This window comes from Pinus tabuliformis, chromosome 3_1 (assembly GCF_031772625.1).
Source record: "Pinus tabuliformis cultivar Carrire ecotype Pingquan chromosome 3_1, CPIR1, whole genome shotgun sequence".
NCBI lineage: Eukaryota > Viridiplantae > Streptophyta > Pinopsida > Pinales > Pinaceae > Pinus > Pinus tabuliformis.
The window spans coordinates 346,560,001-346,584,836 of record NC_142301.1 but is presented as its reverse complement, the minus strand read 5'-3'; positions in this window follow the sequence as shown (position 1 = coordinate 346,584,836).

Sequence of the window (24,836 nt, the reverse complement as noted above, 5' to 3'; positions counted from 1 at the left end):
AATAGATTTTGTCATTGTTTTATTTTAATTTTAGATAAGAGAAATTAGTAATTGGCCCCAGAAAGTAAGAGGAACTGGTAGTTCGCTTAAAAGAGTTTAACCTGCATTTCTTATTAATTTATTCAATTTGCTTTAAAATTTAAATTTTTGAAATAATAATTTTAAATTTCATAATTTATATAATTATGCTAATTTTATGTATGACAATAGTAATTTGGAGAAAGTGCCCTCCTACAGGTACATAGGAATTGATATTCATCACAAGCTTAACTCCAACTATAGCATTGAGAAGAGGATTAATGAGGATGGAAAGTTTATTTTGGTCTTGAAAATAATTGCAAAACGGCAAACCTCGTAATGTGGGATAGAAAGAAGTTCCTCTTGAAACTTTAGTCACTTTGGTTATCTTATATGGATGTGACGTTTGGAGTTGTAGCATCTCTAGAAAATCATGGAGAAAAATTCAATAACATAGGAGACCATAGACTTCCTAAGCTAGCTTTACATTCCAGCCAAAACCACCTAAGGCTCAAACAAGGTTGATATAAAGACACCAGGGCCTGGTTAAACCATTGGGAGATTGACGAGAATGTTGCATTGCAAAACATTAATAACATTAAAAATATTGTTACCTCTGATTTCAAAGAAAAAATGTGGTGTGAGAAGATTTAGCAGCTAAAAGAAAATTAAGATATTATAAGGAGGTCATCAACCCCACCATAGAAGATCATCAAAAGTATCTTTATGTTTTAACTAGCTCAAAGAAGAAAATTAATATAGCCAAGATTAGAACGAACTCTCATGAGCTCCATAGTGAAACGAGTCGTTGGGCAGTTCCTAAAACACCATGGATGGAAAGGTTCTATCATCTCTGTGAGAATAACTAATATCACTTCCTCTTAGAGTGCCCTTCGTACAACCACATTAGATGTTTTCAAAATCTTTGTTGCAATACTGGCCTTCCTAGCCTTTTACGATGTCAAAATTATAGTGAGCTCCGGAAGCTTCTCTCCAAGCTTTTTGAGCATAGGAATAAAATCTTAAATCAAACTAAATAATTCGTTTCTGATAAACCAAAGTGTGGTCTTAGTAAACATTAACCACCATCATCATCATCAATATTATAAAAAAATTAAAACAATAAATTTATTTATATATTTAAAATAAAAATATTTTTGAAAATTCACAATTTCATAAAAAAATATTATTAAATTTTAACTTTAAAAAACTAAAAACATCAATTAGTTACACTGTGTCAGAGTTTTTTAAATTTTAATTTTGATAATTTTGATTTTAATTTTAAAATACATAAAATAAAATAAAATTAAAATCCAATCTTTTGGTATAAGAATTTTTTTCCCAAATGTATCCCATTGCAAATTATTGTATACATTATATTTAAAAATTTGATGGTTATTGGTCATAATAACTTGCATGGAAATCAATATATAATATTTAATTAAAATTTAATTAAAATGGTGTTAAATTTAATTATGTTAGAATATTTTTAAATAAATAATTAACATTTTTTTTTTTAATTTAATAAAAACTGAATTTTTTTCAATCAAGTGGTCAAGCAAGGATTCCCTAAACTATGGATTGGGAGATTCATTATTTTTATTTTAAAAGTGGGGATACAAATAACCCCTCTAATTATCGGAGAATTATGATCAGCTCTCTCTTAGCCAAGTTATATGGTATTATTTTGGAAAAGAAGTTAAGCATATGGCTTGAAAGTGAAGGTAAGCGGGCTAAAGGCCAAGTGGGTTTTAGAAGACATCACTCAACAACAGACAACCTCGTTATGCTTAGGATCATTGTGGAGGAATGTCGCAATGATAAATCCAATCTCTTTTGTTGCTTTGTGGATTTTAGAAAGGCTTTCGATACAGTTCCTAGAAACAACCTATGGAATAGATTAGAAAAGCTAAAGGTTCCTTTCAAGTTGAGAGTTATCGCTATAAGGTTATACGAGAATGTAATTGCCAAGTTAAAGAGCAATGAGGGGTGGTTGAAAGATATTAAGTGTAATATCGGAGTTAAACAAGGTTGCCCCCTCTCCCCTACCCTATTTGGCATTTACATCGACAAGCTAGAAGGTTGTTTACAGGAAGCAGGTTGTGCTGGCACGATCTTAGCTAGGATAGTCATCATCCTTCTTCTCTATGCCGACGATATTGTTCTTCTCGCAAGGTGTCCATCTGATCTTTATAAGCAACTTAGACTTCTTAAGGATTTCTGTTGTACCATGGGTATGACTGTTAACACTGACAAAACAAAATTTATGACTATCAAATCTAAGAAGGACACTTACGCTAATTTTATGTATGACAATAATGACTTGGAGGAAGTGTCTTCTTACAAGTACCTAAGAATTGATATTCATCACAAGCTTAACTGGAACTATAGCATTGAGAAAAAGAGTAATGGGGGGTGGAAAGCTTATTTTGGTCTTGAAATGTAAAACGACAAACCTCATAATGTGGGATAGAAAGAAGTTCCTCTTTGAAACTTTAGTCACTCCTGTTATCTTATATGGAGGTGAGGTTTGGGGTTGCAGCATCTCTAGAGAATCCTGGAGAAAGATTGAGCAAATCCATAAGCGTTTTATAATGTATAACCTCAAAATTAAAAGCAATACACCCTATCATATTGTCCTTATAGAAGTGCATCTTTCCCCTATCGAGAGCCTAGCTATGACTAGGCTTCGGTTGTACAAGCACAAGCTTAATAACATATGAGACCATAGAATTCCTAAGCTAACTTAAAATTCCAGCCAAAACCACCTAAAACTCAAATTAGGTTGGAATAAAGACACCACGGCCTGGTTAAACATTTGGGAGATCGACGAAAATGTTGCATTGCAAAACATTAATAACATTAAAAATATTGGTACTTCTAAGTTCAAAGAAAAAATGTGGTGTGAGAAAGATTTAGCAGCTAAAAGAAAATTAAGATATTATAAGGAGGTCATCAACCCCACCCTAGAAGATCAAAAGTATATCTATGTTTTAACTAGCTCAAAGAAGAAAATTAATATAGCCAAGATTAGAACGAACTCTCATGAGCTCCACAGTGAAATGAGTCGTTGGGTAGTTCCTAAAACACCATGGATGGAAAGGATCTGCCATCTCTATGAGAATATGAACATCGAAGATGAAAATCACTTCCTCTTAGAGTGCCCCATGTACAACCACATTAGATCTCAGTTTCATAATCTTTGTTGCAATACTAACTTTCCTAGCCTTTTATGATGTCAAAATTATAGTGAGCTCGGGAGGCTTCTCTCCAAGCTTTTTGAGCATAGGAATAAAGTCTTAAATCAAACTAAATAATTGTTTTCTTTAGGTCTGATATATCAAAGTTTGGTCTTAGTGGATGTTAACCATCATTATCATCATCATAATATATTAGCTTTTTATTTTATAATATTATTATGAAAACCAGTAATGTCTAATATATTGATTTGAATGAGGTTTATTTTTTTATTGTAGCACAAGTATAAAAGCATTTTATAAAAATATAGTTTTTTTTTTTTTTTTTTTTTTTTTAACCTATTTATCATATATAAGTTTTTATTTTACAATTTTATTATAAAATAAGTTAAATTTTTAATATGTTAATCAGTATGAAGTTTATTTTTTTATTGGAAAAATAAAGAAATAAAATATATGGTTATTTTATCTTTATTATAAAAGTGAAACATAATAATAATGTTTCAAATGACTCCCTATCGAGATGCGGGTCGATGTCAAAGAGGCCAGGCTGGGATTTGATATGGGTAGTACGAAGGCCATAACGACCGCTACCCCCCACATGCTCAAGGCAGGGGGTGTGGTGTCCTTCGAAATGAATGCATGGATGGTGAGTGGGCAAGGTGGCGGAGAAGGGAATAAGGTAGGGTGGTGGAGAAGGTTAAGGCATTTGACGTGCAAGATATGAGAGAGAAGTTGTGGAGACGGGAGGCAATTCAGAGCTGGGGAAGGGCAAAGGAAAGAAGGGAACCTTGGTTGCGGACAAAAGACAGAATCCAGGTATGTAATTTGGTACTACTACTGTGTTGATTCCATGATATGGTTGGGGTTCTGTTGGGGGGGAAGGGAAGGGCAAGCGCCTGGCGCAATGGGGATTATCATTGTATGGGAAGCATTAGGGGTGGCAAGGGCATGCCATGTTCTGGTTCTGCATTCTGATTCTCTCCCAATTGAACCAGAACCATGGTTGCAGAGTGGGCAAGTGTGGGATGCAAAGATATGTGGGTCTATCTTTAGTTTCTCAGGCCAAGGGGATAAGGGATAGTGGTATTGCAATTCCGGGGGGGCTGGGTGATGAAGAGAGAGGTAGGAAAGAGCTGAGGGCAGGGGGATGGGAATACATCCATGGCAGTAGGATTCAGAGTGACCATTGGGAAAATGGGAACCTGCACGACACTAAGGGCAAAGCTAGGGACCCCGGGCGGCAATCTAGTTGGAGGGGCAAGTGAAGCCATGACTCGCATCTGCTGGCTGAGGGTGCAAGAAGCGGGTATAATTGCATGTGTCTTGCCAAGCTCTGGAAGGGCCTGTGAGCTCGGCTCTAAGTGCAGCAGAACGATCGTCATATGAGCCATAGCAAGGGGGAGAGGTACTATGAGGAGCCCTGGGAGAAGAGTCTAAAACCCACTTCCCTCGAGAAATTGAGGCAATGCATGAATGGCAAAGGTGGAGTGTTGAGAAAGGTTTAATGAATCTAACTTCGTTCGGATGTCAACGGGGCTCTACTGCACAGGTTATGGCTCGAGCAGTGAGAGGAAGCGGGCGTGGTAAGAGAGGCCCAGCCCCCCGGACAGACAAGGGGCCGAGCACGTCGGAAGCTCGTAGGGGTCGTAAGCCTGTAGAACACCTCATAGCAGAGGCAGCAGTGGCATACCGAGATGGGACAGACGCGGGAATATAGAAGCTGATAGAAGACTAGGAAGCAGAGATTAAGCAGGAAAGTGAATCAAATGATGAGCTTGACAATTGGAGGACGTTGGTCCCAGATCTAGGGAATACTCGTGGGAGAATTACTCAATTTAAACACACTCTCTATTTGTATTTCTTAATGAAGAGCCTTATTGGAAAAGCGATGGAACAAATCTCTGTGGGGATTGCGGTTACATTCTAGGGCCTGCCGAATTACAAAAAAGATATGGAGAAAATCCTCTTCCAGTTGCACAAACAAGATATCAGGATGGATAGAATTGACTGTCACATCCCTTGCATTTTGGAGCTGTATGGAATGTCAAGGGCGACTGTTGAAGATCCTGCTCTTGTTGCATCTACCTCTGATGAGCAGGAAGACTAGATTCCCCATGCATAATTTTTTTTTTATGTGGTTAGCTTTTAATTTTCCTATTGCATATGCTAGTTTTTACAATTATGTAGTATTTGGACATGAGATCGAGACTTATCTAGCTTTGCTAGAAAGACTGAAACAATTTTGTTTTTGGATGACTTATAACGTTGACCGGTGGCCAACAGAGTTGGTTTCCCCTCGGGGCAAGTTGAGGCCACCCGGTCAACCTGTGTGGTGCAAATTTGTCATATATATTTGAAAATGGATGGATCTGCCAAACTTAACAAAAAGAAAGTTGTTTCAAATAAAATTTATATTTTTATTATAAAATTTAATAATAAATTTTATATTATTTTAATGATAAAAAAATTGAAAATATTTTATTTTTAATTAAAAAATATATTTTTATATTTAAAAAAAAAAAAAAAAAAAAACAAAACAAAAAACAAACAAACAAACCAAAACAAAAACAACTAATATTAATAAATATTTTTAATATTTTTAAACAAGTAACTTAATTGCCCATACCTTATAAAATATTATGTAAATTTCAAACTTCAAATTCTTTTTATAAATGAAGTAAACAAAAATATAAATAATTTAAAAACATACAAATATTCAATTTTATTAATTGATAGATATATATTAACATATATCTAAATGTAATATCAATGTCACATTTAAAATATTTAAAAACTTTAAATACACTCACATTTCTGGGATTAACCCATTAAACTTCCCCCCATTAAATACTAACGCATTTTAAAATTTTCGAAAAATCTTTTTTTTCTATTCAAATTTTAATATCTCACGCCAATGTTGTAAAGATAGTTCTCAATTTATGATATAAAAAAACCTCACTCTATCATTTATAAAAAAAATTAACACATAGCCTAATTGTTTTTTTATTTATTATTAAATTTTAAAATCTCAATCCCTAGAAGTGGCACATACTTGTAGACATAGTTCTCATAGTTCTCAAATTATGATATAAAAAATCCTGGCTTCATCATTTATAATTTAGTTTTTAACATTTAGGCTAATTATTAAGGGGTTTTCAATTTTTATTGTTATTTTTTTTGTTTATTTGGTTTAAAATTTTGCGAAGATTTTTGGAATAATAAATTTGAGACATAATTTCAATTCTGAATTGATGTTTTTGCTTTTTAATATTAATTTTATTTATGTATTTATAAATAAATTTTAAATAATAAAATACATCATATTTATAAGTAAATAATTATCAAAAATTTATAAAAATAAATAAAAAAATTTACTTATTAAATTACTCAAAATTTGAGTAGAGAGTATGTTCTAAGTTACTTTTGTCCAGTTAAAAGTTAATTTTCCTTGAAAACAAATTACCCGCCCAAAACTTAGAAAGATCTAAAGATCTGGCAAAAGTGAAATCTTGAAACGCCACAACAATAAACCATAAAGACTTCAGATCACATTGGAAGAAGACCCTTTGCAGCAACAAGGCACTGCTTTCTTGCATCCTTTTGGGATCTATAACCACTTCCATCACTGTTTTTCCTACATACCTAGCTGTAATCGGTTATTCTTTGTTTATTATGATGCAAATAATCTCTTAAATAAAGTCTCATGTGATCTATTTATGCTTGACATCCGGCTCCTTGAATTCATTGGTTATTATTTGGCTAAGTAAAGTTTTCCATGTATAGTTAGTATTTTATGCATTTGTCTGGACTTATATTTCATTTGAGGGGTATATTCTTTTTTTAATTAAAGGTCATTTTAAGTAGTAAAGTTTTAGAGAATAGTCTTGTAGATTAATCACATAGTAAGGATTGCGTTTACATTTCAAATCAACTAATGTGGTTCATCCTCACTTTGTCCTAAGGATGAACTACATTAGTTGGTTCGAAACGTTGACCCTTGCGATGTGATTAATCCGAAAGACTATTCTCTAAATTATAGATCACAAAAGTCTTAGATCTAACATAACAATGTTTTCTTTGTGATAAATCAATTTATACGAGTGAATAGTAGCGAATTATAACTATTTTATTATTAATTTTACAATTAAATTAAAATAAATTTTAAAAAATTTATTAAAAAAAAAATCACTAATTTTACAACTAAATTAAAATAAGTTTTATGAAAAACGAAAAAAAAACAGCCGTAAATCATCATGAAGAGTCTTTCTTGAATAAGAGGAAAGACTTATCCGTAGTTGTATTGAGCCTGTTCACTTCGGATTGCAGTTACCGGCTCATACATGGAGTCGCTTCTGGCCTCCAATCAATATTATGCCATTCTCCTCGTTTTTGTATTTTCAAATTTATGTCGACCCCGAAATAAAATTGTTTCCAAATACTACATGACTGATATTCAAACAATGAACAAATTCACAGGCAAACGCCCGCATATTAAGAGAACTTGTACTTCAAGTTCAAAGAAAATGGAAGAATGCTCGCTCGAAGAACAATTAGATCAATTTCAGACCCAAAACATTTCAATCTGCGCTGTGTGGAGGATGATTTAAGTCAGTCAGCAAAGAGCCTTTCGTTCGTTGAATTTGAGAGCATTCCTGGTCTGCAGATCTCGGAACATTCGAAAATAGGGACTGCGATTCAAATCCCCCGCCAATGGCTGAAAGACAGCTTTGTTCTGGTGCATGGCGGATCGATAATGTAGGGCCCGAATCTGTATATGACAGTGAAAGCAAAGTTTCACTTGGTTGAAACTGCACTGCGCTTTCTCTGTAAATTTGCGAGGGCCGATTTGGAATAGGATGCTGAGAGGCCAATCCAGAAGCTGCGGGATCACTTTCTGTAGACCCAGAAAGAACAGTACTTGAATTGGGTCGTTGCAACAAGGGGTTGGAGAGCGACATTGCTATGGACTGCTGGATGACAGGGAGAAAAGAGAGACCGGGATTCTGCAACAGCTGAACATATAGATGAAATCCTGGAAACTGCTGCGAAATTAAGTTAATATTGTACGAAGAATCTCTGATTGGATTCGAATGCCCAACCGCACCAAAATGTTGTGATTCCCTGGCTCTCGTAGGGCGACGAGGGTGATGAACATTCCGCATAATTTCGTCTGGGAAATTCAGTTTTGCTCGCGAGCCTCTGAACCTGCAAGCAGCCTCGTCGTAAGCGCGAGCGGCGTCCTCTGCGGTATCAAAGGTGCCGAGCCAGACCCGGGCAGCCTTGTTTGGATCGCGAATTTCTGCCGCCCACTTACCCCAAGGCCTCTGCCTCACTCCTCTGTAACGTTTTCGTAGTTTTGTCGATTCGGCTGCCTCGTCTATAGATTCATTTATGCTCATCTTATGTTCATCTCCATGGCTCGCCCTCGTTTCTGCACCACCCAAAAAATTCTCATGGTGATTTTGGATGTAAAATAAAGAAATTGCTGATAGGTGACTGTTGATTTTAGAATTGGATAGAAAATAAATTTGGTATACACAGTCTTATTCATGATTGGACTAGACGATTTGTGGAGAACAAATCTCTCTGCTTGAAATTTTCAAATCATCAAAAAAAAATTATGTAATTTTTCAGAAAAACAGTGGGGATTAAATCTATCTGGTTAACCGTGGGACCATATTCTAGGACTTGGATAACAATCATGGTATATCACGTTTAAATTAATAGAAAATTTGAATTCACTAAATAATTTAATGTGATTTATTATTATTTTTGTCTTCATGATGAACTATACTAAGTGGTTCAAAAGGCTCAAAAAAAATTATTTAAGTTTTCAAAAAAGACTTGAAAAATGATCCTGAATCACGGAAGGCTGCATTCAGTGAATAATAATCTTATTATTGAATTGACTTCACTTTTATTTATTTCATTTCCAAATATTTTCAAAATCAAATACAATATTAATATCTAACTTTCATTTAACAAATAAAATAACAAGATTGATTAAATACACTATCTAATTTTGTTAATTTTTTTGTGGAAAAAACTATCAAAACTAGGTTGTCAGTATTTATCATTGGCTGCTATGCTGATTCATCATCACTATTCAAGGAAAATCAGGCCACCTATAATTCTCATGGTCCATAAAGGGTTGAGCTTTGGGTTAGACTTTCACTCCTTACCATTCAAAAAGAAACTCTCTTAATCAAACAAAAACAAAGTCATCGAAGTTGAAATTTTACTCATATCAACCAAAATAAAAACAAAAAAAATTGGATCCCTTCCTAGTCATGTTAAATCCATATTTAAAATAAATCTATGTTAATTTTTATAAATAATAATAATAATAATATCAACTTTTAAGGTCACAAAGCCAAGCCAGACACCAAATTGGTGTATGAGACCCACTTATTTGACTACTAAGTTTACGAAAGCATACATACTCTACCCCTTTGGTTTTGAACCTATAATCTCTTAAGAGAAAATACATGCTCTTAACCATTAGGCCCACTCAAACTGTATATATTAGACTCACTCAAAATAAATAATATATAAATTAAATATATAAAACAATAAAAACCTAAACATCCAACCATTCAAGTAAACACTCTGAAGATCCTTGGATTTCACAGGGGAAAAACATGAATGTATTCTGAATAAACCTACAGATAAATGCAAACACTTCTTTAACCCAGAAAGTCACCTGGCAATAAAGCAGGAGCCTGTTGGCTTTTGTGTATGTTCATGACAGAGTCAGAGTTAACGGATCCCTCCGCCGCCACAATACCGCCGCCAAAGCCCACCACTGGTTCTCTATCTAGGTACCACATTGATCCCATTTCATTTCCAGCATCAAATCCGTTACCAGCCACTGAAGCACCACAGGGAAATCCCTCTGAATCTCTGGTGATGTTGTGCCGCCATGAGACAGAGACGGGCCTGGTGGCCGAAATAGTACAAGGGGGCTCATTCTCCCGCTCATCCTCGTCATAATTATCGTCATGGAACCGACATTCTAGACCGGATATTTCTCTCATGGCCCTAATTCCAATGTCCGACAAGTCTATTATCTTAAATTTTCTGTCTGGTGCAAGAAATCCGGCGATTTTCAGACTCTGTAACTGAGCTCGCCTTCTGCAAACAGAGAAGGCCAGTCCAAGGCCAAATTAGAAACGTCGAAACCGTAAACCTCGCCTCCATTCGTTTCCCCTTCTCGCATCTCGCACAAACCGCTCTTTTTTTCTGGTGGTTTTTGTTTGTTTAAACGTGGGGCTGATAACTTGGCCAGTTATTATCCCTGCGTTTGTTTAACCTTTCCGATTCTCACATGGCGTCTTCTGCTCCTCAGCCACTTGGCACTCTGCATTCTCTTTTGGTTTTTATATTTGGAGGCACAGGCCATTCTAGGTGGACGCAGGTTTAAAATAATGGAAATTTGGGGTGCAGGATGTCCAAACAGCGGGGATGAACGTAAGCACGAACCAACTGGTCATTATTGAAGTGATTTAGTGGTCAGATGAATTATGAGCGTTTGCTACCAACCCACTAACTAACCTATTTTAATTTATTTAGTGTTGGGAATGGCCAAGGAAGAGGAGTGAGATTAAGTGTTCATCACTGATTAATGTTTGTTGAGATTTGATATTTTTTTAATTATAAATTCGGGGTGAGTATTAATATTAAAAATAATTTGTGATTTGGCAAGGGAGATGTCTCTGGTGCTAGTCCAAGGGGATGTCGATTTCTAGAGCTTCATTATAATATGCTAATATACAGTTTGAGTGAGCCTAATGGTTAAGAGCATGTGTTTCCTCCTAAAAGGTCACAAGTGGTTAAGAGCATGTGTTTCCTCCTAAAAGGTCACAAGTTCAAAACTAGAGGGGGCAAGGGAATGCCTATCTCTAGAGCCTCATCATAATATGCCAATATACAACTTGAGTGGGCCTAATGGTTAAGAGCATCTATTTCCTCCTATCCCTAGAGCCTCATCATAATATGCCAATATACAACTTGAGTGGGCCTAATGGTTAAGAGAATCTCTTCCTCTTAAACCTTGGTGTAATTCTAATTTTGGTGTAATAATTGAACCTTGGTGTAATTCTAGTTTTGGTATAATAACTAATTTGCCAACAAAACTGGCTTGGTTGTAACCTTAAAATTGAATAATAATAATAATAATTAATTTATCAAGCTCCTTCTAATTCTGGTATAATAATTAATTTATCAATAAAACTCTAACTACTTCTAGTTTTGGTTTTATTAATTTTATAAGGTATTTTTGTTTAGGTTTTAAGTTTCTTTGTTGTTCAATTAATTAAAATAAAAAATAATTATTAAAAAAATAAAAACACAAATAAAGGGAATACTGAAGAAAAAAAAAGTAGAGCAAACACATTTAAACAAGAAACTCAATGAAGATGTTAGGCTCTCACAAAGCTTCAAGTCATTATCTATGTCCTCATTTTGTCCTTGGAATTATAAGTCTCTTATACAATGCATTATATGCAATAACATACTAGATCTTATACAATGCATTATATGCAATAACATCCTAGATCTCTCACTAATAAAATGAAATAATATTAACAAGGAGTAGATAAAGTCAACCCTTGTCAATTGAAGTTACCTTGTCAATTGAGATTATCTTATCTTAGGTGGTATAATAATTAATTTATCACCAAAATTCTAGATTCTTCTAGTTTTGGTTTTATTAATTTTATAGGGTATTTTTGTTTAGGTTTTAAGCTTCTTAATAACAAAGAGTTCCATTAATTAAAATGAAAAGTAATTATTAAAAAAATAAAAACAGAAATAAAAGGAATACTAAAAAATAGAACTAAAGTAGAATAAAGACATTTAAATAAGAAACTCAATGAAGATGTTAGACTCTCACAAAGCTTCAAATCATTATTTATGTCCTCATTTTGTCTTTGAAATTATGTCTCTTATACAATGCATTATATGCAATAACATATTAGATCTCTCACTAATAAAATGAAATAATATTAACAAGGAGAGATAAAGTCAACCATTGTCAATTGGGGTTATCTTAGGTGGTTTCCCACGTTAAAATCCATATTAGTGACATGATAAGCTATAATACTTTGGATTAAAAAATGTTGTAATGGATTTCATACCTATGAATATTCTTATATCCTTGTGAATTCTTAATTGAGTATACCTATGGTCTGATCTAGTACCCGCAATCAGTCCAACCCTTGGGCCAAGAGGGAAGTTGATTTTTTTCCTTGGAAAAAAGAAGAAGAAGAAGGAAGGTAAATTCAACCCCCACAATGAGGTTCTATCCATGTAACATGGAATGTGATAATCATTTGCAAAATATGGATTGAGAGAATTCAAAAGATAACCATATGAGAAAAAATTAGATCCAACTCAACTACGCGATATGCACGTTGACATGAGTTTGTTTGTTTAAAGATATTTTTATATCGATGGTGATGATGATAATAATTACATTACCTAGAAAAAAAGGAAGATCCTAAAGAATTCAAGCAAGGGGATACACAAAATAGTGAAGGTAGGTCATCACTATGAAAGAGTTGATGGACACTATAGGTTCAGAGAGTTCAAGGGCTTGAGTAAAATGTTTGTCCAAACCTACTAAAATCACATAGATTTTCAATAAGAATTGAGAAGAAAAGGTGGAACCTAAACAAAGTCAAAAAGGGGGTTATTTATAAACCAATTAAACCCACCAAAGTGTACAAGGCACAATAAATAACCATTGAAGAAAAGTAAGGGAGGTCAACTACTCATCCATAAGTCAACCTGAGAGATCCTTTGACTTCAAGCAATCTATGGGGTTTTTCATTAATTGATGTTATATAGTCTATGTGTTCACAAGAAATATTTTTGGATCGATCTTACAATGTAGATAATGTGCTAGGAGAAAAATGGGAGGCAAGAATATTATATTTGAGCCTATCAAACCTTATGTGTGCCCACGACTATGTGGACATCAAGAACCTCAAAAATATCATCTCTAACTAACTGAGATGGATGAAATCAAGTACATATGTCGATATTGATCCAAGGTATGTCCAAGTAACGATCCCACAAAGGACAAACATGAATGAAATATGACCTATAGAAACATCAAAGAGGACCTTTCTTAGGTACTAAATTCCAAATACAAAAAGCACATTCATACATCTACACCTAGGTAAGAGCATAACCAAAGGGAGTTTACTAATGCCTATAATTTGTGTGAAGATGATGGGAGATCTCATGGTAATCCTTGGGCTTTGAGTGCATAGATGTAAAAATCCATGCACTACAATGGCTAAATGTCCACCATGCGCAAAGTTAAACACCCCACCACAATTCTATCCATTAACCCCTCATATAGCATGTAGTGTTGATGTGACCCTTGAATAACATTTTAATAATGATGCATTTAAGTCCATTCTACATAGTTCATAGATGTTGCCTTAAAGAATCATTTCAACATCAATCATATATATACATGTCTAATCATGCTTATCTCTCCGACCATGCATTGTTTTATAGCTTTTTTTCACGAGAACATATAGCAATGTATTGATATAGAAAAGGTTGTAACCAAACCATTTAACCAAAAGGTATAAATTTTCTAAAATTTTGTAGCAAAGGAACCAAAAGTCCCAACTATATCAAAAGAGAAACTAAAGAATGTATATTGTGTCTGCTATCTACTTTTTTCTGGTGATAGTTACCATCGTTGTAAAGTCACAAACTATCCACACAAAAAGAAGACTTGGGAATACATGAAACCTAACCTAATTAGTGAAATCATGCCCATTGTGAGCTTCCTCCATGGCTACTTCTTCATTCCATTGAGACTTAAGTGCAAGTTGAACTAGTGCTTCTATTAAGTAGTACAAGAAAAAACCAAAATTATGTTATATTGCACGTCTAAATCTCCATCTGCTTTATCTAACCTTTGATTCTATGATTCTATCTTCATTTCCAATGCTACATTCAAGGTTGATTGTCCTTCCAATTGATTACTTGTGCTCTAACTTAAGTGAGAAATTTCCTATTGGAGAGAATATATCTAATTGGAAAGAGACCTTAATGTCTTTATCTAGTCCAAAACACCAAAATACATGCACTTTCTAGGATAAGTTTACTTAGCCATGATAACACCAGCCTGAATGAAGATATAATTATCCACACTTTTCAATGTTGCTAAGTACATCTCAAAGAATACTAAATCCTATAAGTAAAGAGCCAACCCAATTTCCGATATATCCAAGAGTGTTTTGATCTGCACCAAAGATGCCAATCCCTCTAAATGGCAACTAACCAAAAAGGCCATAACACTAAGATCATTAAACTTGCTACTGGAGATGACATTATTGAACCCAAAGGATGATCCATTCAAACACATGGCAGTGAAAAATCCAACCATCATGCAGGTCTAAAGACAAATTATCCCACCTACACAAAAACTTGTCATTATTTTGATGTTATTACTCCCACATCAACTACATGGGATGAAGTTTGGGATAATTACATGATGAAGGGGGTGTGTTAAATGCATAAGCCATTATTGATCTACTCTAAGTGGTAATTGTACTTGAATTGTTGTTTCACTTTGAGCCTTAATTTGATCCTTAAGTTGGTTTTCATGAAATAAGATAATTGATGGGGTTGCCTCGATTTTTGGATAATGCTTCTTTATCCAAAAGAACCACTTTATTTTCCATTATTTGCTTGTGTATTGCAAGATTTCAAAATATCTATGAATTCAATAGATTCAAAGTGTGGAATGAGCTCTTTGACTTTTGACATAATTTTGGAGAGAGAAAAATAGTGTTTGTAGCTTCCCTTTCTCACTTGTTTGATGAAAAGTTAAATTTTCCAAAGATAAAGACATTCTTAATCTCTAGAGCCTGAAGCTTGATCAATCCTTGATATAGAGTGAACTCCTCTACTTGATTATTTGTCACCGTTTATAATCCATGTGCATAGTCTAATTCTAGAATTCTTTCAAGGTCATAAATAATTACCCCTCGCCCCCACCACTCCCACATGCTATGTTTTATAGTTATCTTATTCATGGTTATGATTATTTGGTTCATTATAAATGACCATCTCACATGTTCATAAACATTGTTTCCAAATTTCTCATCAATAGCCATTTTGGCCATCTAATTTGGTCAAAAGTTTATTTGCATATCAAAACATAGTTAATCACATTAAATACATTTAAATATAGAGTTAAAAAAGTCAAAATGACAAATGGAAGTTGTTTTCCAAATTCCAACACTCAAAAAAACTCAATGTGTAGTGTTCTATGGTGGAGATGGAAGTAGTTAGAGAATCTTGGCACATTGCACTTTGAAGTAGAATATTAATGTGGAAGGCAATTCTAACATAAGGAGATGTGAGGGTGATAAAATCGATTGCAACATTTCATAACAAGATGATGTGCAAATTTTGATAGTATTTGTGTGTTAATTTTAAAATGAGTATATATATATATATATATATATATATCCCTTAATTACCACAATGTGAAAAATAACTTTTTACTTAATATATTTAAGCTACTAATTTAAATAAACTCATATACATCTCCATAGGAAATTAACATAGATTCCTAGAAAGAGTGAGGTAAATGAAATAAGAGTACGAAGGAGGATTTACAACTCGGTACAAATGAAATATGTAACAAAAAGCAATGCTAACTACTAAACCTCTATTTTTATAGCACCCTCCTCCCACATCTACCCAAGTAACCATGCCAATCGGGTAAACATGCGATGAGAGGTTACTATGATTGGATTTGACCTCCTATGTGATCTTAAGGAAGTGGAATCGACAGAACACATCAACCAACCTATCCACATCAGCAACAGAATCCTCAGGAAACATGTCAACCACTCAAACATCTTGTCCCTGGGTCCCACTCATGTTTTGGACATCTTAAGCCTAATCGCTCTCATGCTATAGGCATGAGAGCATTCAGAAACCCAAAGTCGCTCTCACAGGCTTTCCTGCCAACGTCCAGAGACCCTGTAGGTTTTAACCCCGTACAAAAATTACCTTCTTATTAATTCTAAAAATAGAAAATAAACAATAGCAAGAGCATAAAGCATAAAATAGATATACACATAATTTTTCCCCTCGATCCCAAGCTCGGGACTACCAAATTGATTTTTCATTATATTCCTTTCAATGTTACAATACATATATATACATGTTGAAGCATCCATAAACCCCAATCCATTAACCCTATATTAGAACATAATCGTAGTTCCCTTGACCGGATCTACAAAATACCATGGACAGAAAACCATCATGTCCAAAACCATGTGCGAAATCCATGCACAAAACCATAGGTAGGTCCGGCCACCTAATATGGGGTCCAAAAAAAATTTCTAGGGGCGTTGCCCTGAACCCCGTGCAAGGGAGCTACCGCCCCCGTGCATACCCCCCAACAGGGGGGACAACAACCCCCCCTGTGACCCACATGTTGCACCCAGCACAACGTACAGGGGAGTCTACCACATGTGGGGTAGTCGTGGAAAGAATATAACACATGCCCAACATTCTCCCACTTGTTGTTTTCTTTCCACAGGAGAGCTAGTCATTGATCCAGCCCTGCAATGCCCATTTTTTCTCTACACCAAGAAAACTTCTCAGTGCTCATAGACTTTGTCAATGCATCTGCAATATTATTCAAAGCATCCACCTTTACCAGAAACACATTTTTATCCTCAACCATATCCCTCACAAAATGATATTGAACATCAATGTGTTTTGGCTTCGAATGATAAACAGGGTTCTTTTCCAAGAAAATCACACTTTGGCTACCACAGTCTATCCTTATAGCTCATTTCACTAACCCCATACTTGAACACAATCTCTACAACCAAACTTCTTCCTTGCTTGCATGAGTGGGTGCCATGTATTCTACCTCTGTAGTTGAAAGTGCCACTAAATACTATCTCTTACTCATCCAACTGACTGCACCTCCAAATAGGTTAAACACATACCCACTTGTAGATTTTCTCAAATCTAGATATCTAGCCTAGTCTACATCAACAAAGCCATGGATGTCGAAAACTATGTCCAATCCTGGTCTTCCTTGGTAGTAAAAACCATAATCACTAGTGCCACGCAAATACCTAAAAACCCACTTCATTGTTGTCCAATGCTCCTTCCCTAGTTTTGACATAAATTTGTTCAATCCTCCCACTACATGTGCAATGTTTGGTCTAGTACAGACCATTGCATACATCAGGTTATCGACCGCACTTGCATATGGAACACGAGACATGTCCTCTTCCTCTTCTTGTGTCTTGGGACACTGTTCAGCAGAGAACTTTACAACTATAGGAATAGGAACCTTCACCGGTTTACTGTCCTTCATATTAAACCTCTGCAATATTGTCTCGACATACTTCCTCTGGTTTAACCAGAGCTTCCTCTTTTCCCAATCTCGTTTAATTTCCATGCCCAGAATATAGTTCGCAACACCAAAATCTTTCATGTCAAATTTGGAGGACAATTGGGTCTTCAATTCTTAGGTAATTTCTTTGTCATTTCCAACCAGCAACATATCATCCACATACAAGACCAAATAAATAACACGGTCACCAATTCATTTAAAATACACACCGTGATCTACTTTGCTTCTAGTGAAGTCAAGTCCCCATATAAATGTATCAAATTTCTAATACCATATCCTTAGTGACTGTTTTAACCCATAGAGAGACTTTTTTAACTTGCATACTAGTTCTTTCTTACCCTTCACTGCAAAGCCTTCAGGTTGTTTCATGTAGATCTCTTCTTCTAGATCCCTGTGAAGAAATGTTGTCTTCACATCCATCTGTTCTACCTCAAAATCAAAAGCAGCGACAACAGATAAAAATAATCTAATAGAACTTACCATGGCAACAGGAGAAACAATATCACCAAAATCAATGCTGGGCACGTGGGAATAACCTTTTGCTACCAACCAAGCTTTGTATTTCTCCACCTTGCCTTATGCATTCATCTTCTTCTTAAACGCCCATTTGTTGCCAATTGGTTTCCTTCCAGTCGACAACTCCACCATATCCCAAGCCTCATTTTTATGCAAAGATGTGATTTCATCAACCATGGCCTATTTCCAGAGTTTTCCATCCTCTGAAACTAATGCTTCCCTCACAGTTATGGGATCATCATCGGTAATAGATAAAGAAAATTTTGAACAGAAAACAGATGGATTATACCTTTCTAGTTGCCTTCTTTCTCGAACTGATCTTCTCACAACTGGTGTTTGTAGCTCTTCATCTTCTGATTCCTCTTTTTTCGTAGAGTTTGATTCTTCCTCCTTTAGCTCAAACTTTATCTTCTTAGGTTCCTTTGGTAGGACTTAATGTTTAATAACATATTTCACCTCTCTAAACACCACATCTCAGTTGTACAAAACCTTCCTTCTTTCTGGGTTCCAAATCTTACAACCTTTTAAACCATCCTTATACCTAATAAAGATGCACCTTTCAGATTTACTATCCAACTTTGTTCTTTTCTCCTTTGGAACATGTACATATGCATCACATCCAAATACCCTCAAATGTGAAACAGAAGGTTTCTTACCAGTCCATACCTCTTGTTGAGTCTTATCCTCCAACACTGATGAAGGTGATATGTTGACCAAGTAACATGTAGTCTCCACCGCCTCTACCCAGAATTCTTGTCCTAACCTGGCACCACTAAGCATGCTTCTTGCCTTTTCCACCAATGTCATGTTCATTATTTCTGCAACTCCATTTTGCTGAGGTGTGTATGGAGTAGTCTTCTGTCATGCTATACCACACTTGTTACAAAACTCTTCAAATTCCTTCTTGCAAAACTCTCCACCATTATCTATCCTCAGCACATTTATCTTCATCTATGTCTGGTTTTCCACCAAAGCCTTAAATTATTTAAACCTTTCAAAGAATTCAAATTTCTTCCTAAGGAAATATATCCATGTATTCCTTGAGAAATCATCTATAAATGATACATAGTACACAGACTTACCCAGTGATGGAATCGACATAGTTCCAAACACATCATTGTGCACAAGCTCTAATATTTGTTTCTCCCTCTTGGCACCAGAGTGGAAACTCACCCGATTTTTCTTTCCATGTACACAATTTTCACAGAAATCAAAATCCAAAGAGAAATTAGACATACCTTCTACCATACCATTACCATGAATTATTTGAAGGCCCTTCTCTCCAATATGTTTAAGCCTTTGATGCCATAGCATGGTCTTTTCTCTAGATACCACTAGATTTTTTGCTCCACTTTCAGAAACCACAGAACTGTTGCACCCATTAATAACAGTGCTACCCTGAAGCTTGTACAAAGTTCCAATATGAACTCCCCACATCAATACTAGTGCTCCCCGAACCATCTTGCAGGTATCTTTCTCAAACACTATTTTTACACTTGCATCATCCAGCTTGCTTACAAAAATCAGATTTCTGGCCAATGCAGGAATATGCAGAACACACGGAAGTGTTCTAATCCTTCCACCTTGCAACTTCAACTTGAATTTTCCGCGACCAACAATTCTAGCGTTCCTTCCATCCCCTAAGAAAACATCACCACCATCATATTTCTCATACTCGTAGAACCACTCTCTATAAGGAGTGAAGTGAAAGGATGCACCTGATTCAATCAACCATGCCTCATGATCTACATGTGTACTTGAAGAAGAATCCAAGTACACATAATGTCAGGATATTCTGACACATAGGAAATAGTTAAGTACAACTTGGTCTAGTATAGAGTTAGGTATAGAGTTAGGTAAAGTGTGTTTCTTTACTATGTACATTTTGTAACTTACAATCCGACAGTCACGCTATGTAGTGATCCGACGGTCCATTCTCTCATCGGTATTACCGACACTTGATCCGTGGCTTAACACCCGATTGGTCCATGATCTCTATTTAAAGAGCATGGAGGGTCATTTGTAGGGTAATCCGTCTATGAGAGAAGCATATGTAAATTTTCATTCTTTTATTAATAAATTGCCTGAAGTGGCCGCGTTGGCTCAGGTCGTGGACTGTTTCCCTCTTTGAGGGTTTTAACCACGTCAAAATACTGGTGTATTGATCTGTGATCTGTTTGTGAGTGGTGTCCTTTGGTGTTCTGTCTGAGGAACTTACCTTGTAAATTTCTACATGGTATCAGAGCTATTTGAGGGCCGTGTCCATTGGTGATCCAAATCTGAAGTCGGTAGAACTGCATCCGACTGCCGTTTCCTAGATCTACTATTTTTGACTGCTTTCGGGCCGAGAGGACTACTCTGTTGTGTTGGGAGCATCTGTTCCAGTGAGGAACCCCTTTTGTTTCACGCGAAAAGGTTTCCGGTAGCCCTAGCTGCGTCATTTTTAAGATCTGGAGGTATACAGTGTTTATTTGCAGTTTACAGTCATTTTCTCTCTGTTTATTTCAGTTTCGTTTTATTTAGCCTTTTTTATTACCGGATCTATACCTTTCATTTCTGTGTATGCTCTTTGCCCTGCGACTCTGTGCGATCTGGGCAAATCAGAAACAGAAAGGAAGGATTTTTCTCATGCGTATGCTCTTTTCCGTTGCGCCTTAGTGTGATCTCGGAAAATCAGAAACATTGAGGAAAATATTTAATTTCCGGCTAAAGCTAACTTCGAGCCGCAAGGTTCGTTTTTGAAAATATTTAGTTTCCGGCTAAAGCTAACTTCGAGCCGCAAGGTTCGTTTTTTTTGTATGTCCGTGTTGGGTTTTTTGTTTTTTGTTTTGTAGGGAAAAAGAGCTTTCTCAAAGCAAGCACGCAACCCAAAGCATAAACCCCACCCCCCCCCCCCCTCTCTCTCTCTCTCTCAAACTTTTTGTATAGCTCACTTGGTGCAAAGCTAATTTATGAGAGTAGAGGTCTTGGGTTCAAGTCTCCATTTTGTGGGGGCGGATTTTTCATTTCCGCACATTCCCACACTTCGTCGGCGACTTCATCAAATTTTCTTCAAAAAGCCATAACTTCTTCATCCGGAAGCTGTTTTCAGAACCGTTTTTTTTGAAACAGCCTAATTTTTCGAGATCTTTCCATTGCAACACTTAGTTTCATCATCTATAGCTTCATTTTTTTTAAATGAAAAGTCCATGCCAAGTTATTCTTGACAGCACCAACTACTTCCAATGGTGGTCCTACATTGTGGATTTACTTAGAAGTAAAGGTCTTTACAAAATAGCCACAGGCCAAGAGACCAAACCGAAAGATGAAGACAAGGTAGCTAAATGGGAAAATAGACAAGACCAAGCACGTGGGTTGATAGGGATGTCTATTTCTCCAGATCTTAGATTCCATATTGCAGAACTTGATACTCCTGATGAAGCAATGAAATAGATTACTAAAGTCTTTGGAATTAAAAATGAACTTAAAGCCCATCAACTTGAAAATGAATTGCTTACATTGGACCCCAATAATTTTTCTTGCATTGAAGATTTTTTGTCCAAGTTCAAGACCCTTAGACTTCTCTTGGAAGGTGTTAAGGTTAAGAAAGAAGATAGTAGCCTTATCTACTCCATTCTTACTAAGTTGGGACCAGCCTATTCTGTGTTTGTTTCCACCTTCCATTCTACAAGAGAAGCCTTCATTTCTCAAGGACAAACCTACAGGTCCCCTTCCTTTGATTCCTTTTGTGATTCTTTAATAAGAGAACAAGAAAAACTCTTACACCTTGGTCTTCTTCATCTTGGAAACTCTTCTAAAAGAGCATTAGCCGCCCAGCAGCAACCAAATCCAAAGAATCCTAAGAAGTTGTATCGTAAAAAGAATGGTCCTAAACCAAACAAGGGTCCTAAGCAATTTCAGCCTCAAAATGAAAAATCATTTCAACAAAATGATAAGACAAATAAAAACAAAGGGAAGAAGACTGATAGACATTGCAACTTTTGTAATCGAGATGGCCACTTAGAATCCAAATGCTTTAAGAAGATGGAAGCCTTGGAAGCAGCAATGAAGAAGCATAACATCCATTTGGAGCACTCTTCAACTTCAGTATCACCTCCTCCGACACCAAGGATGAGACTATGTTATGAAACCAACTCAAGAAAAGATAGAAAAGATAGATCAACACCTTAGAATTCAGCCTCTTTGAGGGGGCAACCTCCTTTACATTACATAAATGAAAAATTCTTGGATGATTCAAATGACAAAACCTCCTTTATATATATAGGAGTATAAGGAGTCACAATATAACCCAGCCGACCTAACAATAATAATATAAAGCCACAAAAATAACAATAGAGGGATTCTATGGGGAACAGATAATAACAATATGGGGATAATAGGGGTACAAAAATATTAATAAGGGGTACAACTACAATAGTAATGGGGTAATCACTAGTATTATAGGGACCCAACATGCCCCTCTCCTTCAAAAAAGTGTTGTCCTCAATGCTTGAGAAGTTATGGATGCTTCTGTATAAAATTCTCATCCTCCCATGTGGAATCTTCAGCGGATAAGTTCTTCCACTTGATAAGATACTCCGAAATTGATCGATTTCGTAGCTGTCGAGTTCTTGTTTCTGTGACTGCTTCCGGTTCCAATATAATTTTTCCTTCCTCGTCAAGTTCTGGCAATATTGTTTGAATTGGGAGCTTGTCGCCTATAACCTTCTTTAAACATGAAACATGGAAAACTGGGTGCAATCGAGAAGCTGCAGGAAGCTCCAATTTGTATGCCATAGTACCAATCTTTTGCAACACCTTGTATGGACCATAATACTTTGGTGATAATTTATTATCCTTCTTAGCTTGCTTGAGGGACATTTGCTTATATGGTTGTAGCCGTAGGAATACCCAATCACCTACATCAAAACTTCTTTCGCTACGATGTTGATCTACTTGTTGTTTCATTCTATTTTGTGCCAACATGAGGTTATCCTTTAAGAGTTGGAGGACTTGTTGTTGATGTTTGATGTGATGTTCCACTGCTTGAACCTTAGAATTTTCTCTTAAATATGATGTGATGGATGGTGGCTGATACCCATAAAGTGCCATAAATGGGGTCATTTTTGTTGTTGTATGGAAGGAAGTGTTATACCACCATTCAGCCAGAGGCAACCATTTGACCCATTGTGTCTGTTTATCAGATACAAAGCAACGAACATATCCTTCCAAACATTTGTTTACTATCTCAGTTTTCCCATCAAATTGAGGATGATAAGATGAACTATGAGTTAACTGAGTACTAAGACAAGAAAATAATTCTGTCCAAAAATTTCCAGTGAAAATGGGATCTCTGTCACTTACAATAATCTTTGGGTTTCCATGTAGCTTTTGAATTATTTCCATAAATGCAGTAGAAATTGTACTGGCTTTAAATGGATGTGATAATGCACAAAAGTGTGCATACTTGGTAAGTCTGTCAACTACCACCATGATGACACTCTTTCCCTCAGACTTGGGTAAGCCTATGATAAAATCCATTGAAACCTCCTCCCAATGTTGGCTTGGAATGGATAAAGGTTGTAATAGACCCGGTGTCTTAATTGTTTCAACTTTATTTTGTTGGCAAACCAAACATTCCGCCACAAACTTTTGAATATCTGATTTAAGGCCATCCCAAAAAAATTCCTTCTTAACCCTGTGGTAAGTTTTTAAAAATCCTGAGTGCCCTCCTAAGGGAGAAGTGTGCAATGTATCAGACATACTTGAATCTTGTTTTAACTTTCGAAGAAGTGCCCACACTTATCATAAGTGCTGCTATTCTCCCATAATTCTTAACAAACTTGCGATAATACCTTGTCAACCCGAGAAATCCTCGCAGATGCTTTATGGATGTGGGAATTTTCCATTCCTTAATGGCTTTAATTTTGCTAGGGTCTACCTTAACTCCTTCATGAGATACAATATGACCCAAATATTCCACCTCTTGTACTCCAAAGAAACATTTGGATCTTTTTGCATATAATTGTTTCTCCTCCAATAGTTGTAGCACCCTGTCAACATGTTCAACATGATCCTTCCAAGACTTGTTGTAGATTAGTATATCATCAAAAAATACTGACACAAATTTTCTAAGGAATGGTTTGAAAATTGAATTCATCAAACCTTGAAATGTTGAAGGTGCATTGGTAAGGCCAAAAGGCATGACCAAAAATTCATAATGACCCTCATGAGTTCTAAATGTTGTTTTCAGAATGTCTTCAGTCTTCATTCTGATTTGATGATATCCTGAACGAAGATCCAACTTGGTGAAGTAAATTGATCCATGCAATTCATCTAGTAATTCATCAATGACAGGACTGGGAAACTTATCTTTAATAGTGAACTTGTTGCGCTCCCTATAATCCAGACATATGCACCATGATCCATCCTTCTTGTGCACCAATACTACTGGAGCAAAGAAATAACTTTGACTCGGTTGAATTATACCAGCCTCTAGCGTTTCTGCAACCATACGTTCAATTTCACTCTTTTGGGCATAGGGATATCTGTACGGCCTGATGTTTGGAGGAACACTTCCTGGAATTAGATGAATAGCATGATCATGATCACGAATAGGTGGGAGACCTTTGGGAGTCTCAAATACCTTGGAATGATTGTCCAAAACTTTTTGGAGATATGGAGAAATAGATGATTCCAAT